We start from the raw sequence: 12737 nt of genomic DNA, 5'->3' as shown, positions 1-12737 counted from the left end.
GGAAAAGGTCAGTTTTCATTCCAATCCCAAAGAAAGGCAATGCCAAAGAATGCTCAAACTACCACACAGTTGCACTCATCTCACATGCTAGTAAAGTAATGCTCAAAATTCTCCAAGCCAGGCTTTAGCACTGTGTGAACCGTGAACTTCCAGATATTCAAGCTGGTTTTAGAAAAGGCAGAGGAACCAGAGATCAAATTGCCAACATCTGCTGGATCATCGAAAAAGAAGAGTTCCAGAAAAACATCTATTTCTGCTTTATTGACTATGCCAAAGCCTTTGACTGTGTGGATCACAATCAACTGTGGAAAATTCTGAAAGAGATGGGAATACCAGACCACCTGACCTGCCTCTTGAGAAACCTATATGCAGGTCAGGAAGCAACAGTTAGAACTGGACATGGAACAACAGACTGGTTCCAAATAGGAAAAGGAGTACATCAAGGCTGTATATTGTCACCCTGTTTATTTAACTTATATGCAGAGTACATCATGAGAAACGCTGGACTGGAAGAAGCACAAGCTGGAATCAAGATTGCTGGGAGAAATATCAATAACCTCAGATATGCAGATGACACCACCCTTATGGCAGAAAGTGAAGAGGAACTCAAAAGCCTCTTGATGAAAGTGAAAGTGGAGAGTGAAAAAGTTGGCTTAAAGCTCAACATTCAGAAAACGAAGATCATGGCATCCGGTCCCATCACTTCATGGCAAATAGATGGGGAAACAGTGGAAACAGTGTCAGAGTTTATTTTTTTGGGCTCCAAAATCACTACAGATGGTGACTGCAGCCATGAAATTAAAAGACGGTTACTCCTTGGAAGGAAAGTTATAACCAACCTAGATAGCATATTCAAAAGCAGAGACATTCCTTTGCCAACAAACGTCTGTCTAGTTAAGGCTATGGTTTTTCCTGTGGTCATGTATGGATGTGAGAGTTGGACTGTGAAGAAAGCTGAGAGCAAAGAATCAATGCTTTTGAACTGTGGTGTTGGAGAAGACTCTTGAGAGTCCCTTGGACTGCAAGGAGATCCAACCAGTCCATTCTGAAGGAGATTAGCTCTGGGATTTCTTTGGAAGGAATGATGCTAAAGCTGAAACTCCAGTACTTTGGCCACCTCATGCGAAGAGTTGACTCATTGAAAAAGACTGTGATGTTGGGAGGGATTGGGGGCAGGAGGAGAAGGGGACGACAGAGGATGATATGGCTGGATGGCATCACCGACTCGTTGGACGTGAGTTTGAGTGAACTCTGGGAGTTGGTGATGGACAGGGAGGCCTGGTGTGCTGCAATTCATGGGGTCTCAAAGAGTCAGACACGACTGAACAACTGAACTGAACTGAACTGATTAATCAAAAGTAAAGGAGAGCATTCATTGTGATCTTCAAAAATCATTGCTAATTTCAGGTTGACACATTAGCAATGATGTTAAAATGTCAGTTAAAATATTATGAATGAAAAATGATGAATGAATAAATACCCAATATGAGAGTAAATACCACGCTGTTTTAACTAAGGCAATATTTATTGTTGTTGTTGTTAAGGGCCAGATAATAACTATTTTAGGCTTTATGGCTCGATGGTCTTCGTTGCAATGATTCAACACTGTCATTGATGTAGGAAAGCAGCCAGAGACAATACATAAACTCACTACATCTCTGTGTTTCAATAAAACTTTATACATAAAAACAAGTGGTGGGCCAGGTTAGGTCCAAGGTTGGTAGGTTGCTGACCCCTGAAAGTTGAATAGGATACCAGTAATACAGTACTGGCTCTCTAGAATCTGAGAAAGCAGATTTTTACCTACTTTGATGTTTTCCTTGTAAGAAGGAAATGCCAACATATTTGTAGTTCTATGTGCTTTTCTTGGAAGATTAATCTGGGATCAGTGATGATTGGCATAAAAGGAAGAAAGAGAAAATGAATCTCTGTCTTTGTTAACTAAACGGTTTGATTCTCAGAAACAAGAATCTTTTCAGTTACTCCTATTGGCAATGCTTGTGACCATGATGTCCTGGGAACAGACATAATACATGCCTTGTATGTTCATCTCACCATACAGACCTTTTGCCATATGGAGTTATGTGTTGAATGATTGTGGTTTATGTCGAATATAGTTGAATCTGGGAAATAATAAGTAATGACATGCATAAAGGGGCTTGGATGAATTCTGTTAGCCGTGACTGATTGATTCATCCCTGTTTATTTTTCCTGTGTAATATTTGATTGCAAGGTAAAATTTAAGAACAAAGTAGGACAACAGAAATGGATGATATTTTGGAGAGAATATTGCTGGGATGTGGTTATATTCTAAGTTAAGAGAAGCAAAGAACCAGGGAGGACGGAGCACATTAATTAATAGAAAGTGAATTGCTTTGAGTAAGAATTGCTGTATTAGGTAGTCTTAGTTAGTTGAGGAAATCACCAGCCTGTCACCTTTTTAATGTTTATTAAATGCTTATTTAACCAAATCAAATAATAGGTGTTAACTCATGTATGTGGTATCAGCTGGGTTCTCTGGGATGCAGAGGCTAAGTGCACAAGATTTCCTGGGCAGAGGGGGCCATCTGACTGCAAGGCAGCTCTGACCATCTCCAAGCCCCTCAGAGAGCTCTGGAGTCAGGAGTGCCTGGTGGAGGCGTCCTGTGTCGGTGGGGGTTTTCACCATGCTTTGCTCCGTCGTTGGCAGGGCTACCTCAGCTAAGAAGGGATCTTGGCAACTGCTGCTTGGCTCAGTTAACTGCCTTGAGAGCTCCGGTATCTCAGGCTTTCATCTTCTGATCCATTCTTCATGCTGTCGCTGAAGCTATTTCTGAAAAATGTAAATCTGATCCCGCTGTTCCACCGCTTACAATCTGACAGGATCTTCACTCCCAAAGCCTCGCTCTTTAGGAAGGCATCTCTCGTGGCCCCCTGATGGTCTTCATTTCAGCGTTATCTTTGGCCACTTCTTGCTGGGTATCCTGTGTGTCATCCACGCCTTTATACCCAAATCCATCGTGAAATCCCTAGCACACCCAGACAGAGATAAGCCCCATTAAGACAGGAACACTGAATTCTGTCTGTCGTGTCTGCACATTGGCTGCATCCCCCACTGCAACTAGCTGGTTGGAGATGCACATTCTTCTAATAAAGCTCAAAGGGCTTCTTAGTCTTTATGAAGGTGACTGAAGGCTGGCTGACTTTAGGGGGAAACTGATCAGTGTGGATTTGAACACGCCGCTTCAAGCTGATGGTGTGAGAATCCGAGTGGAAACATCTAGGATCTGGGGAGTTGAGGGTGGGATAGACATTCGGAAATAAGGATTTTGATGATGTCAGCTTAGACACTATAACCTATTCTCTGAGAGTGGATGAGGCAGTGCATTTTGGAAGAATGTTTCAATGTATTTGGCTGCAAGTAATAGAAATATAGCCAATAGTTATTACTTACATCTAGACCTATTGTTACTCAAACACGTCAGAAGTTACAGCATTGACTTGGAAGCTTTCCTTCATGTCAGAAACAGTCTTGGCTTCCGTGCTCTTCTGTTGACCTTCCTGCTTGGTGACAAGGTGGCACAGCTCAGGACTTCATGTTCTTATGTGACAACATCCCAAGGAAAAAGGGATGGGCAGGAAAAAAGTGCTTTTCTCCCTGAGCCTCTCTCTTACAGGAAACAAAATGTTTCCCTGAGCTCCTAAGAGGTCTCCCCTTTACCCTGGATCAGAAACGGCCCACCCGCTCATCCCTGCGCCTCTCGCTGTCAACTGGCAACCAGGAGTGCTTGCTGTGAAGTTTATCAGGACTCAGGACTGGATCCCAGTTCTGAGAGAAAGAATACTAGACTAAGACGAAAGACAGGTAAATAAGCTGCTGGTGTTGGTAGGGTGGACAGTGGCCATCGGTGTTGAAAGAAGCAACGAAATCAAGAAGAATTAGGACTGAGTAAAGGCTGAAGAATGTGTCAATAAACAAACTGCTGGTGAACTTTAAGAGTAATTCTTTCCATTGAATGCTTGGGTTGGAAGCAAAAGGTCATGGAATCGTGGAACAGTTCAGTGACGTGGAAATACAGGTAGAACCTGTGTGATGATGTTTTTAGAGCTTTGATAGTGAATGGAGCAGAGGGAAGCAGCTAGAGGTGGGCAAGGAACAAAGTGAAAAATGAGAGGTTTTTCAAAATGAGGGGATCTGGGTATGTTTAAAGGCAGGTGGGGAGGAGCCAGGGGAGAAAATGAAATAGAAAGGATGCAAGAGGAATGGAGGAAAGGGGGTCTCCTGGGTTCAACGGAAGGTAGAAGTCAAAAGCTCACTTTGGAGGGAGAGAGGCATATGTATAATCAGAGGCTGGAGAGAAGGATGAAAATGTTGGCAGATGTTTTGAGATGTTAAATACAAAGGCTCAACATAGATCTTAGAGAAGCAGGAGGTCTGGTCATCTCTAGAATTTATAGAGGAATAAAAGTGGAGAGTGGAGGTGGAAGGAAGGAATAAGCTAAAAGATATGGAACATCAAGAATCAGGAAAATTTTACAAGTTTTGAGTAGAAATTAAAAAGAGAAAGAAAAAAAAAAAGCTCCTGGGAAATTAAATTTGATGACCATTGGGAAAAGGAAGCCAGAAACCTATAAATTTCCCCAAGAAGGGACGGATTTATAGATGAAGAGAAATTTGACATGGAAAATCCATTTTTGGCTTTTCCCAACCGCCTGCTATTTGTGAAATAACAAATGATGTTTCTCAAACCCCAAATGTTTCAGTTTCCTCAGCTGAAAGATGCCATCTCGCTGCTGTACTATTTATAAAGTAAGGCTTTGTTTGCTCAATCTCACTCAGGATAAGAAAGCTGAAAATAAGTCTTTGGGAAGGAATTCAAGTCAGTTAAATCAAGGACACATGTAAGACACACACTGTCTGTACGAGACACTAGGTCTTAAGACAACCTAAAACATAACATCCCTCTAACCTGCCTTAATTGGAAAGAGTTGAAAAATTGTTATAAGAAGCAGACAGATGGAGATAAAAATATCACCTTTCTTACTCACAAAGCGCTCTGTCAGAGGGCAGGAGCTAATCTGGCCGGTAAGTTTGTTTACATATCCCTCGTTCAAACTTCCATCCCTCCCGCAAAGTGGAAGTCTTCTCTGCTGGAATGATCCTGCCTGAATAAACTTTCTGGATGGCCAAAAAGAAAAGAGAATTCAGCGCGAATACAGGTTAAGTATAAGTGGCTGTTTCCTCAAAGGGAGGATGGAGGAAGGGATGCTGAGCTGAGCACATTCAGATCCTTTTGCCAAACTCGTGAGTCAGCCGGGTCATCTTCCCCTTCCCTGGGGTGGAGTCACCGAGTGGGGAGAGAGAGCCCTGAGTGTGAATCTAGTAGATGTCCTTCCTGTAGGCTGTGTATTAAGTGCCCCTCCCCAAACCAGGCGCTCGTATTGTGTGCGGCGGCCCAGGCAGGCGTAAAGGTAAACAGCACATGTGCTGGGGTTCAAGCGACTTGTGACCTCGCGTGAGAGCGAAGCAGCGCGGGGCATGGAGAGACCCACAGAGACGCAAGAGCGTAGGGCGGGTGGTGTTCCCGACAGGGCGAAGAGACGGGGGAAACTGAGCTTGGGAGGAGCTAGAAGGGGCCTTCCCAAGCTTCATTAAGGGATTTGGTCTTTATTAGACGGGAGGCAATGGCACCCCACTCCAGTACTCTTGCCTGGAAAATCCCATGGACGGAGGAGCCTGGTAGGTTGCAGTCCATGGGGTCGCGAAGAGTCGGACACGACTGAAGGGACTTAGCAGTAGCAGATGGGAGGTAAGGAGCCATGGCGCATTTTTAAGCATCGGAGTGAATAGTTGGGTTTTGTTGCTGCTGCTGCTGCTAAGTCGCTCCCACCAGGCTCCCCCGTCCCTGGGATTCTCCAGACAAGAACACTGGAGTGGGTTTCCATTTCCTTCTCCAATGCATGAAAGTGAAAAGTGAAAGTGAAGTCGCTCAGTTGTGTCCGACTCTTCGCTACCCCATGGACTGCAGCCCACCAGGCTCCCTGATCCATGGGATTTGCCAGGCAGCAGCACTGGAGTGGGGTGCCATTGCCTTCTCCGTGGGTTTTGTTACTGAACACAAATTCATGTGCCCAACGCAAGAGGTCGAACAAAATGGAACATCAGTTGGAAGCAGAGAAAGGTTTATAGCAGGGCCATGCAAGGAGACGGGTGGCTGCTGTCCCCAAGCCCAGACTCCCCACAGGGTTTCAGGAAAGCATTTTTAAAGGCCAGGCGAGAAGGGGTGTGGGGTTGGTTGGTACAAACTTCTTGGTGCTGGAATGCTTTGTTCTTGCAGCTGTCCACCTAGGTCAGGTCTAGATCTTCCCGTAAACCTCCAACAAGACAAATGTTATTTTCTGTTCTGCAGCTCTCTATCTCTGTATGAATGGAAAAGTGTTACACCCTTAAAGGTCAGAGCCTTGGGAACAGGCTGTCCCATATATCTCAGGCTATAGGCAGCATTCTTGTACAGAAGGTGCCGAGTCAGGACGACTCAGCCCAGGCCACAGAGCACAAAAGCTAAAGTAGAAGAAGGAGATCCACATGGAGTCAGGCTTTTTCAACCCTGTACATTTCTGGGAAGCAGTGTGTAGGATGGGCCAGGATGAAGGGAGGCTGGGGAAGAGGCTGACTCAGGCAGAATTCAGGAGAGTGGTCAGAGTTTCCAACCATAGTGGAGGGTGCGCCTGGGCCCCTGAAGAACTTGGAGGCAGCTGAAGGACCTTCTAAGAAAAAGGAGGAGCAAGTGAGGAGAGGACGTTGCGTTTGGGTGTGTTTACATCGAGTTTGAGAGGTGGCAAAGGTTGTGCTTTTGTAACAGGGAGTTTGAAGTGAACAAAGCATCACACGTAGGGGAAAACAAATGAGCATTTGCTGTGGGGTGAGTCCTGCCTTAGGGACCAGAGACACGTGGTAAAGACGCTGGACGTTGCGTGTGTCTCCATCCAGCTTACGGTGGCCCCACATCTTGCCATCGGAGAGTGGAAGGCTCTCAGTGTTAGTTCCTCAGTATGTCCAACCCTTTGCGACCCCATGGACTGTAGCCCTCCAGGCTCCTCTGTCCATGGGATTCTCCAGGCAGGAATACTGGAGTGGGTAGCCATGCCCTCCTCCAGGGGATCCTCCCTACCTAGGGATTGAACCCGGGTCTCCTGCACTGCAGGTGAATTCTTTACCACTGAACCACCAGGGGAGCCCCTACCGTTGTTATAATTGTTTATTTTCCACATACCAGTCACTGGGCTAGGCACAAGTATACGCATCATTTACTGAATGCCTACAGTTTGCTGGGTCCTGTACTTAATCCTTAGTAGTTATGAGTGTGGTATCTACAGTCAGATGGCCAGGGTATGAATTTGGGCCTCAGATGAATGATGTTAAACAAGTTACTTGATCCTGTTGAGTCTTACTATCAGTGCTTGTAGAATGAAGCTATAATAAATGTATCTATAGGGTAGTTATGCTAACTTTGGCATGTGAAGAGTTGACTCATTGGAAAAGACTCTGATGCTGGGAGGGATTGGGGGCAGGAGGAGAAGGGGACGACAGAGGATGAGATGGCTGGATGGCATCACTGACTCGATGGATGTGAGTCTGAGTGAACTCCAGGAGTTGGTGATGGACAGGGAGGCCTGGCATGCTGCGATTCATGGGGTCGCAAAGAGTCGGACACGACTGAGTGACTGAACTGAACTGAACTTTAGCATAGAACCTAGCACACGGTAAATAGGTGCTCAGTAAATATTAGCTACGATGGTGACGACAATGCTGCTGATTACTGTCATTACCGACCAGGGTTCTTGGCCTCCTTAATCAATAGAAATTGATAAGAGGCTGGACAGGACATTCAGGCAAGGCTTTACGGGGCCCTTGCTGCAGCAGGAAGGAGCAAGAACAAGTAACAGGCTTCCTTGCCCACTCAGGCGGGCTGAGCTGGTTTTTACCTGGGGTCAGGGTAGAGAGGTGTCCAGGAATCAGGACGGAGGGGTGGCTTGGGTGTTTTGCCCACCCCTGATGTGGTGTTGTGTGCAGGGGGCACTCTGCTTTCGCTCCTGGCTCTTCAGAAGTGGCAGTTGGACTTCTTGGTCTCTTTGTATCTCATTGTCCAGCATTTGCCCCAACTACGCATGCATGTATTTATAAATATTTTCAGTCCCTTGGTGGCTCAGATGGTAAAGAATCTGCCTGCAATGCAGACGGGAGTTCGATCCCTGGGGCAGGAAGATCCCCTGGAGAAGGCAATGACAACCCACTCCAACTGCTTGCCTGCAGGATTCCAAGGAGAGAGGAGCCGGGTGGGCTACAGTCCATGGGGCCACAGAGTTGGACGTGGCTGAGCCGAGCAGCACTTTCATGGTCACTTTGCGCTTTGTTGCTGAGGGAGACGTCCGTCCAGGCGCAGGCAGTGCAGCAGAGTCCGAGGCCCCGTCTGTCTCACTGTGACTTTGATGATGAGGGCTATGCCCAGGACGACTGGTGGTGACAATGACCATCGTGTTGATAATGGTGCCAGGGATGAAGATGACTCTGCTGACTTGAGAAGCCAGAGTGCGGAGGTCATGTGCTCTGGGTATAGCGTCAGAATATTCTGGAGTTGAGTATCTGTGTTCGCTCGATGGCTCTGTGACCTTGGGAGAGTTCTTTTCACTAGTTATGTTTCAGCCTCTTCGTCTGTAAACACAGTAATTACTTCACAGGGCTGCTGGGAGGCTCAAACAGGACACTTAATGTATCCAGGCTCCTCTGTCCATGGAATTCTCCAGCGAGAATACTGGACTGGGTTGCCATTTCCTACTCCAGGGAATCCTCCTGACCCAGGGATCGAACCCGAGTCTCTTGTGTCCTCCACGTGGGCAGGTGGATTCTTTACGAATGTGCCACCTGGGAAGCCCCAAGTAAGACACTATATGTCATTAATTCTAGGGTGTATATAGTACATATTTTAACATCTTTGAAATCAGTGATGCATCTTACAATTATTGCCAGCTGGTGCATAAATTGCATATTTGTGAAGCAAGTTTTCGTCATTAGAGAAATGATCACGGTTCCATGTGTTTTTTTTTCTTGCCAGATGGTGAATGCTTCATGAGACCTAAGGAAGGGATTCTTAAGTTGATAAAGCTGTTATTTATTTATTTATTTTGGAAATGCACACAAGAGGGCTTTTTTCCTTTTATTATCCCATGCTAAGCCATGTGATTGAAGGCAGGAGAAATTGTGAAGTTCCACAGACTGGATGAAGAAAATTTCAAAGCCATGAAAGGTTGTTGTGATGGATTGTTGCTGATCAAGAAAGCGCCGACATCAAAAGCTGCAGAACGGGTGTCAGCGTTAAAAGAAAATCCTGGAGGAGAATCGTTGGTCGCTTGACGGGTGATTTTGGAGAAATGTGATGGTTGCTGACTCGAATTGAAAAACAATTTAGATCATTCAGACTCTGAACACTTTATATCTCTTATATTTTCTTTCTCATTAAGACATACGAGGAATCTGTGATAAACAATCACTGATGTCTAAAGCAGCTTTTTCAATAAGTAGACAGAAAATTCAAAGTGATAAGTAAACTTTGTGCTGTGACTTTATTGGGAGCGTCTCATTTACTTCCAGGAGGAACAGAAAATGCCAGCGTGTCCTTTGCTGTTGTTCAGTCGCTAAGTTGTGTCCGATTCTCTGTGAGCCCAGGAGCTGGAAGTACGTCAAGATTTCCTGTCCTTTGCCGTGTCCCGGAGTCTGCGCAAACTCATGTCCGTGAGTCAATGATGCCATCCAACCATCTCATCCTCTGTCATCCCCTTCTCCTCCCGCCCTCTATCTTTCCCAGCATCAGGGTCTTTTCCAATGAGTCAGTTCTTCCCATCAGGTGGCCAAAGTACTGGAGCTTCAGCTTCAGTCCTTCCAATGAATATTTAGAATTGATCTCCTTTACGATTGACTGGTTTGATATCCTTGCAGTCCAAAGGACTCAAGAGTCTTCTCCAACACCGCAGTTCAGAAGCATCAATTCTTTAGTGCTTACTTAGCCTTCTTTATGGTCCAACTCTCACATCAGTCCACGACTACAGACCTTTGTTGGCAAAGCGACGTCTCTGCTTTATAATCCTCTGTCCAGGTCTGTCACAGCTTGCCTTCCAAGGAGCACTCGTACATAGCCTCTCGTAATACAAACGTTCTTCTTCTTTTTTTAACCATTTTCAACTGATGAACATTCAGGTTTTTCCACCATTAAAAAAGATGGTGCTGTCAGCAACTCCGTGTAAATGCTTCTTTTGGGAATCTTTTCTCTAGGAGGGAAATAGAAGAATTTATAGGTCAGAGGAGAAGTACAATTGAAATACAATTTCATTGCATTTTCAGTGTTTCTCAACCTTTCCCCCCGCCGCCATTATCACTGTCCCTAAGGAAAAAAAAAAATTAAACTTGAATTTTAAATTCAATGGACTACTTAAATTGATTAAAATTAAATTTCAGTCTGATGAGAGAAATTAAATTCTAGGGTGAAGAAGATTTTGTTGAGTTGAGGTGAGCTGTGAAGGGCCACATACCATTCTCATAGCCAAGATACTTTCTCCTCCAAGAACAAACTTTGCCCCCACTGAGGACACATGATTTAGAAAAATAGAAGTTGACAACTTTTTTGTTGGGTGGAAAAGACACATCCCTCTTTTGCGAAGACTGCAATATGTCACATGGAATTCTTGTGACCCGGAAGCATTTACCACCTGTGGCTTGTCTGGGACCCTCAAAACGTATTTCCAGAGTTGAACTGAGAATTGATAATATAGTGTGCAAGGATGTTCTCATGCTTGTCGTAGAGCAGAGCAGAAAGACACTGCTAATTTACCCTCGTTCCTCAGACATGAATCAATATTGCCAAGAATCACTAGAATATCACCAGGAAAGTCACAGAGAAAAAAAAACTTTGAGAAGAAATAATTGGGCCAGAGGCTGTCAGTCACGGGAGCTTGCTCACACAGTCCTTTTGTAGGAGCTGTTTTTAAAAAACATGTTTAAGGAGGATAGAATTTGGCCTGGGAAGCTCAGCCTTTGAAATCTGCTCTGTGACAAGCAGCATGGCAGGAAGAGCAAGACGTGGCTTTGCTTCCGTGAAGAGAAACTTTGATGAGCGGCTCTGAAAGAAATCGGGCCCCTTGGATGTCAGAAAGCTGCAAAATGAAAGGCTTGACACTCAGGAATAGTTTCTCCTCACTCTGCGGTACAGACCCACCAGTCATCCTGACATGAAGGGAGGGGTGCTATACACCTGCAGGAGCAAGACCCAAGTCCCGGAGCGGCTGGGGCTTGGGGTGGGGTGTGGACGCTCAGCCCTGCGGGGCAGAGCCGCGCTCTAGTCTTCCCACCTCGCAGCACGCGCGTCACTTTGGGCAAATCGATTGTCAGTTCTGGTCCCTGACTGACCTGGACGAGCTGGGAGCCGAGAAGTTTTGCTCCCACCACTTGGGTGAAGAGATTCCATGTCAAAACAGAGCTACCACTGAGAGCTAATAAGAAGCGAATGTGGGAACGAAGGGGCTTCTTGGAGTTCTAAGTCACATTTTTATGCAGGTGTGACTGTTTTTATTTCCTAAGTAATAGTCTCCCTTTAAAGTGGATTAGGAAAAAAAAAAAACACAACTTAGACCATCAGATTTCTGATTTCATTGGTCTTATTTATTGACTTGAAGGTTGCTTCTAAAGAAACCAAATTCATTGTAAATTGACTAATGCAAAAATAATGTATAAGGGTTGTATATGGAAATGGTTTTTAAAAAAAGAGTGAATGTTTCTAGAATGAATGAAGTTTGAGAAACAGCGATGTAAACCTCTCCTTCCTAGAACTGGCTGAACTGCCCATGAATTTTGGACTTCCCTGGTGGCTCAGAGGACAAAGCATCTGCCTGCAATGCAGGAGACCTGGGTTCGATCCCTGGGTCGGGAAGATCCCCTGGAGAAGGAAACGGCAACTCACTCCAGTGTGCTTGCCTGGAGAATCCCATGGACAGAGGACCCTGGCAGGCTACAGTCTATAGGGTCTTAAAGAATTGGACACAACTTAGCTACTAAACAACAGTAGCAACAATATTTCTTAGAGAAGTTTAGGTTTAAAACAAAGTTGAGAGGAAGGCAGAGAGTTTTCTCCGTAGCCCTGCCCCTCCTCCCCACCCCCGCCCACCGAGATCCCTATCACTCACCAGAGCAGGACGTTTGGTACAATGGACGAACCTACATTAACACATCGCCATCGCTCCAAGTCCCTCGTTCACCGTTGTGTTCACTCTCTTTTTCAAAAAACATCTTTCGGCCGTGCCATTTGCTATGCATGATCTTAGTTCCCCGGCCAGAGATTGAACCTGTAGCCCCTGCAGTGGAAGCAGGGAGTCTTCTGCACTGGACCACTGGGGAAGTCCCTGGGTTCACTCTTGATGTTGAGCATCCTATGGGTTTGGACAAATTTATAATGACGTGTGTGTGTGTGTTTGTGTGTGAGTGTGTGCGCATGCATGCGCTCAGTCGTGTCCAACTCTTTGTGACCCAATGGACTGTAGCTGCCAGGCTCCTCTGTCCATGGGATTCTCCAGGCAAGAACCCTGGAGTGGTTGCCATGTCCTCCTTCAGGAGATCTTCCCGACCCAGGGATCAAACCCAGGTCTCCCACATTGCAGGCAGATATAACGACACGTACTTATCATTATAATATCAGACAGCGTATTTTCACTGC

General features: G+C 45.5%; 1 long non-coding RNA gene across 1 annotated transcript; it reads right to left on the bottom strand.

Moving 5' to 3' along the window:
• Nucleotides 1-3187: 3187 nt before the first annotated feature.
• LOC107131549 (uncharacterized) lies at nucleotides 3188-12299 on the bottom strand. Its single transcript, XR_009491610.1, has 3 exons — nucleotides 12211-12299; nucleotides 3434-10302; nucleotides 3188-3266 (listed from the first exon to the last, which is right to left on the bottom strand). It is a non-coding gene; the product is annotated as an uncharacterized lncRNA (long non-coding RNA).
• Between the last annotated feature and the right edge of the window lie 438 nt (nucleotides 12300-12737).

Source organism: Bos taurus, chromosome 19 (assembly GCF_002263795.3).
Source record: "Bos taurus isolate L1 Dominette 01449 registration number 42190680 breed Hereford chromosome 19, ARS-UCD2.0, whole genome shotgun sequence".
Lineage (NCBI taxonomy): Eukaryota > Metazoa > Chordata > Mammalia > Artiodactyla > Bovidae > Bos > Bos taurus.
This window is presented reverse-complemented; position numbering and strand designations above follow the sequence as displayed.